Source organism: Chenopodium quinoa, unplaced genomic scaffold, assembly GCF_001683475.1.
Source record: "Chenopodium quinoa cultivar QQ74 unplaced genomic scaffold, ASM168347v1, whole genome shotgun sequence".
Lineage (NCBI taxonomy): Eukaryota > Viridiplantae > Streptophyta > Magnoliopsida > Caryophyllales > Amaranthaceae > Chenopodium > Chenopodium quinoa.
This window is the reverse complement of record NW_018743510.1, coordinates 3,249,548-3,255,368: the sequence shown is the minus strand read 5'-3', so window position 1 is coordinate 3,255,368 and position 5,821 is coordinate 3,249,548. Positions and strand designations below refer to the sequence as shown.

At 38.2% G+C, this 5,821-nt stretch overlaps 1 pseudogene; it reads right to left on the bottom strand.

Annotated features, from left to right (window-relative positions):
• Positions 1-1,663: 1,663 nt before the first annotated feature.
• Positions 1,664-4,839, bottom strand: LOC110739735 (annotated as a pseudogene).
• Between the last annotated feature and the right edge of the window lie 982 nt (positions 4,840-5,821).

Genomic DNA, 5,821 nt, shown 5'->3' with positions numbered 1-5,821 from the left:
AAAAGAAGGGGTATCATTGTAATTAGTTCATGACAGAGAATATTGCAAAGTTACTCCCACATAACGACGTTAGAGTGAAAGGCCTTGACCATAGTTAATGGTTTTACCTGTCACTGTCTTCGAAATTAGTGAAGACCTTCAACAGATATTCAATTGTTCTTCGCCGTTGAATTAATTACATGAACTTCAATCTCAGGCCATCTTTGCTGTTTGGGTACTCCAAGAATTGGTAAATTGGGTTTCGGTTAATTGTTTAGTCCTAGGCGTTGGGGTCGTCGTCAGTGTTTGGATTTGATCGTTGGCTACTCTGTAATTCGGAGTATATTCAAAGCTCAAAGGTAAGGGTTTGAAAAGCTATTGTGTCTGAATTGGTTTGTTTTTGCTATTAATGACCCAATTACCCAAATCATAACCAATTTTCCAGATTTTACTAGTAAGTACTAAGGAAACAAAATTACCCAAGAAATTATACATTTTTGACATGCCTTTGACAGCTAGGGTAAACCACCGCCACAATTGGAGAACTGCCGGAGATAGATTACAAAGGTAAACCAATGCCACAATTGGAGAACCGACGTACTTTAATTAAACAGAACACCGGTTCGTAATGACAAAGCCATCTCTTTGGTTTGCTGCTACAGATCTTCATCAATAACAATACACCTTATCTGCAGATCTTTGATTTATCTCTTTGGTACGCCAGCACCGGAAACGCTACGCCGTTTCATGACCGGATCTAGCAGCAGCGATGAACATTACCAACAAGCAACAGCCTCTTTATTTAGGCTTAAATCTAGTAACATTACACCTACTTAGCTAACGTGTAATCAAGTAAATATCTAAATTCTGAAACATTACCAACAAGCAACAGCCTCTGAGATGAATTCAGCATATACCAGACAGGTTCCAGACTTCAGCAACAACATGATTTCTCTAGCCTTAAGAGTTGAGAAATTTTCCTACAGCAATAGCTAAATTAATTTACTCAAGCACTCTCCCAGTCACAGTGAAAGATTATGTTCCCTAACAAAGATCAAACGGACTTCCAATTGATTAGTTCAATTCCCAGCTAATGCAGATCTAAAGCACAGAATTTTGTATTAATTAAAGGAATTACAGGCAAGGTTATTTAAAATACAGCTATGTTATCAGTTTATTACCAAAGGATCATGCATAAGTTTACAAATATAGTAACTAGTTTATTGGACCAACAACACAAGGCTTTTGAGTGCCTATCATCGCTGAATACATCAAAAATACACATCTCTAGATGACTGCCAACCAGAAACAGGATTAATACAGAATGTCAAGAAAATCACATACAGGTAATCAATTACAGAACTTCAGTTCCGCTTTAATTCAGGCAAAAGGGGTCATGCGAAATACAACCGCAGGAGTAAAACTTGGCTCAATTTAATATATTTACGCGGGAAATTAGCAAGAATTATCCAGTGCAAGAAATAAGTACTAAGCCAAACCAACAAGTAAATGGGTTCCAAGGCATAAAATCCTCACCCACATATATAAGAAAGCATGTGACATGATTCTTGACAATTTTCTCAACCAACCAGTAAGAAACAAGGGTTCTAACCTAACACTGTTACACTGCATTGCAACGCGTTCCAAAACTTCAAAAACTCTGAAAAACAGTGACAATACATTAATCTCGTACCAAGCTCTGTATTTTGGTCACTACCACAAAGTCCACCATGTTTACACACACGTAATAAATCCTCTTCAAATCACAAGAAAAACCACTTGTATTATTAATTTAGTGAAGAGTAACAAATCTATAATTAGAATTGAATTCTAAAGACTTGAACACTTTGTTTGGATAGCAATCTTGGAGGGAAGGGAGGAGGAGGAAGCAGAGGGAAGGGGGAGGAAAGGAAGAGTAGGAAAAAGTGAGCTTGCAATTTCCTTCCAAATCTTTCAAATGTGTTGGAAAGATTTGGTTTATTTAAAGAAGAAAAGTAGATTCTTCAAGTCCATTCCTTTTCCCCTACGAATCATATCCAAACAAGAAAGGATGCACTCCTCACTTTCTCTCCCTTCCGGCCTTCCCATTCCCTCCAAATTATCCAAGCACACCTTTAAAGTTAAAACCCGCCAGATTCTCAGCACTTCACACTTCAAATTCAAGTACATAGTCCAAGTTTCTGCAGCCACTAGGTATTGCTGTTTTGAACAAAATAAGCAAGACTGTGCAAGTACAGAGCCAAATTAGCATGAATAATCAGCAAGACAACAGCAAGAAACAATTACAGCTAAAAACTCAAAAGCTTTAAAAACTTTCTCCCAAGACCTTAGTAAACTACAAAAGAAACTTAATAACTTCTGATAAACAGCTGCTGCTATTCAAGTTACGCTACACATTAGCCTAGGACAAGATATAGAATAGCAGAACGCCAACCTTGAACTCAGGGTGTATGAGCATTTTAGTGATGAAAACACATGAAGTATGACAAAGCAAACATGAGAGTTATATATGTAATTTACAATATGATTACATTATGTCGTGCAACAGCCATATTTCACTGGAAAAAACCTGTGATCATAGTGTTTTTTAACATTAACAGATACAACAAAAAGAAAAAAAAAAAAAAAAGGAAAAAAAAAAAGCATGTTATCAAGCCTGACCCAACAGGTACAAAGGGGATTGAACAAGCCCTTTTGTGAGAGAAAAGGGCATTACCTACTATACAGGTGAGAGCTCTATGAACTTTTGCGTCTCATATGGTTCAGAACACCAGGTGTTCCTTCAAACAAATCAGACAAATAGCCATCTAAATCCTCAGCTGTGTATTTAATGTACTTCCAAGCATGTCTTGTATTCTCTAATTGGGGACCAAACCTCCCCAAAAACGAACGGTATGCAGGTATAACCTTCTCGGATATAGATATTCGAAGCTCAGTCCTAAGTTGGGGATCGGGGACCTTCCAAGCAGTCTGAGTCCTATATATATCTTCAAAACAAGCATTGAAGTTTTTAAACCTTTCCTTTAAAGCCATTTTGAAGGCACTGCTTGATCCACTCCCGATTCCTTCATCCCTCAAACAAGCCAAGACCTTGCTCCAAGAAGCTCTAAGGTAATTCGTAGCATATTTTCGTATGATCCCACGACGCCTCTTAACCCAATCATCTCCTAAAAGCTTGCCAAGCTCAGAATCTTTGACCTTCTGCAATATGTAAAGTTTATTATTCAAGAGAAATATATACTGCATCGCGCTATCATCATAAAACTTTGCCTTCTCCTCAAGGTTCGATTCCAATGAACTTATCAATGATGTCAAACGATGCCCAAGAGGCGACATTTCCCTAACTTCATCCCCATCAGACCTACTCTGTGAATGACTTGCTTCTTCCTCATTTACATCATGTTCCAAAAGCTTATTCAAGGTAGCACTATAATCAACAAGCAATTTAACATAATTCATAACATATCGAGCAAGCGGATGAATCTCACCTCCCTGAACCAGCTTCCTCGAAACTTCACCCTTAACAGCACTCTCAAACTCAATAAACGTCCCCCTAGCTGCCTCACCCAACCCATCCAAAACCCCTCTAGCCTCGGCGCAAACAAACTCCCCTGATTCATCACAAAACAACGCCCTCAAATAACGCAATGTATCATCCAAAGCTTCATACATATCGAGAATTCGAAACAACTTCTCAGGGGATCTCTTCCCAATCGCAACAGCCTCCCCAAAATTCAACAACTGCAAAACACACCCTTTCGCAGTCTCAACAAAACAAACCTCCTTAATCAAATCCGAATCCGACCCGTCAAATATCAACTCACAAAGATGCTTCTCCCCAGTAAGAAGAACCCTAACAAAGATCTTAACAGCTTGAACCCATTTCTTCATCTTCTCATCCAAAGCACTCCACTCAATCCTCTGAACTTCTTCAATACTCAATCTCTCAACCCCTAAAACCCCTAAATGTTCTTCTAATGCATCCCTTCTTACACTGCTATAAACCTGATAACATTCCTTCTCATACCCTGCTCGAATCATACGATCAGCGATCTCACGAAGGTCCGAAATCACGTCTGGATGAATCAAATCGACCGAAACATCACCCGCCAAACTACCCCCTCTTTCATGAAAAGGGTGATTAAAATTACCAAACTCCTCGTCGATTATATCGCCGTCGTGCGAAGCGAACGACAGCGTAACCCTTCGATGAATCGAACCGTATAACCTATCAGCATCCAAAGGAACCGCGCTCCTCGATAGAACCCTCCGAAGCTCGTCTTCAAGCTTCGACATCGCCGATTGAACTGCCGATTCAGCGCGATCCATGAAATTAGGGTTTTCCTGAACCTTAAGATCTGCAAACAAATCCAAAACTTCATCAACAGCAGCGAGAAATTCGCAGCAATCATCAGGGGAATCGTTGAAGGGTTTTCATGGCGGAGAATGACTTTTTCAGCGCAATCGAGCCGAGAGATCTTTGGTGATATGGAATTGGAATTCATGGCCGAAGAACTTCCGGCGGCACCACCACCATCGCCGCCGCCGATGAGGTCGGAGATGTTGGAGAGACGATTGTCAAAGGTGGAGAGGATGAGGAGCATATCATCAGTGACATCTTTGGAGGTTCGAAGACTTTTGACTATGTGTTGAGCTGTTGCGAGAACCCTATCTTCTCCCTCGACCGTCGTCGCCATTGTTAGGGTTTTCAAAGGAATTGGTTTTTGGTTCAGACAAAGAGGAAATTGGGGGAATTTGGGAAGAAGAGAGAAAATGGGGATTTTTAAATGAGATGTTTTAGAGTAAGAAATGATGATGTAAGAAAATGGTAACAAGGGTTTGTTGGTTGTGTTATTACAATTGTTTTGTCCTATAGAGCGTGTAAGATACTCAATTTGGTAATCAACAACTAAATTAAGTTCGACTATTTATTTAGGTTTGAATCTATAATATTATTAATACTCAATGGGATAACATGATATTGTCATGTGTCATCTTTCATTTATTAAATTTGGCGCCACGTGAGCAATGACATGTCAAGACCTATTCTTCTACACTAAATATCAAAATTCAATGCATAATTATGATTGAAATATAATTTGAATCACTAAACATAAGAACGACATTTACCATCAAACTATCAATTCCTCTTAATACTTATTGTTCTTAAAAGAATGATTAAAACTATGCGATGTAACTTTCTAATTTGACTTTAATGCTCCTTATTTCGCAATTTTGTATTAACTACTCAATACTATACTATTGTTTTATTATTTATTATTCAATAAATAAGCATACCTAAATTCCTATTTCAATTTCAACTTCAATTCAATATTGAAATTTTGTAACCATTGATGGGATCAAATATATCCACCATATATTTTTTTAGTTTACTCTCTATAATGTCTAATCAAAGTGACTAATTAAACAATTAATATTGAATTTTTTAAAAAATAACTTCAATATAATGAAATATAATCAATGACCCGGGGCATTGTCCGAGCCAAAAACTAGTTTAGGGTGATTAATCAAAATTCACCCTTTTGTTTCATAGTTTCAAATTCAACTTGGGAATATATTCACACCATGACACCATCCCATCTATCCTCCCTATGTTATAACTTTGTTGTCACGAACTAGTTGCATCGATTTGACCAACGTGAGATTTTAGGCAAGATAATTGACTTGAGTATTGTGTGACTTGGACTCATTGCGAGTTCACCTAGCATAATGAGAATCAAGGGCAAGAATATGCTCACTCTTTATGAAAGTTAAGCCACCACACCATCGACACTAGTAAGGTTGTATTATTGTTGAACCTTTTACATCAGGTATCAGCGGT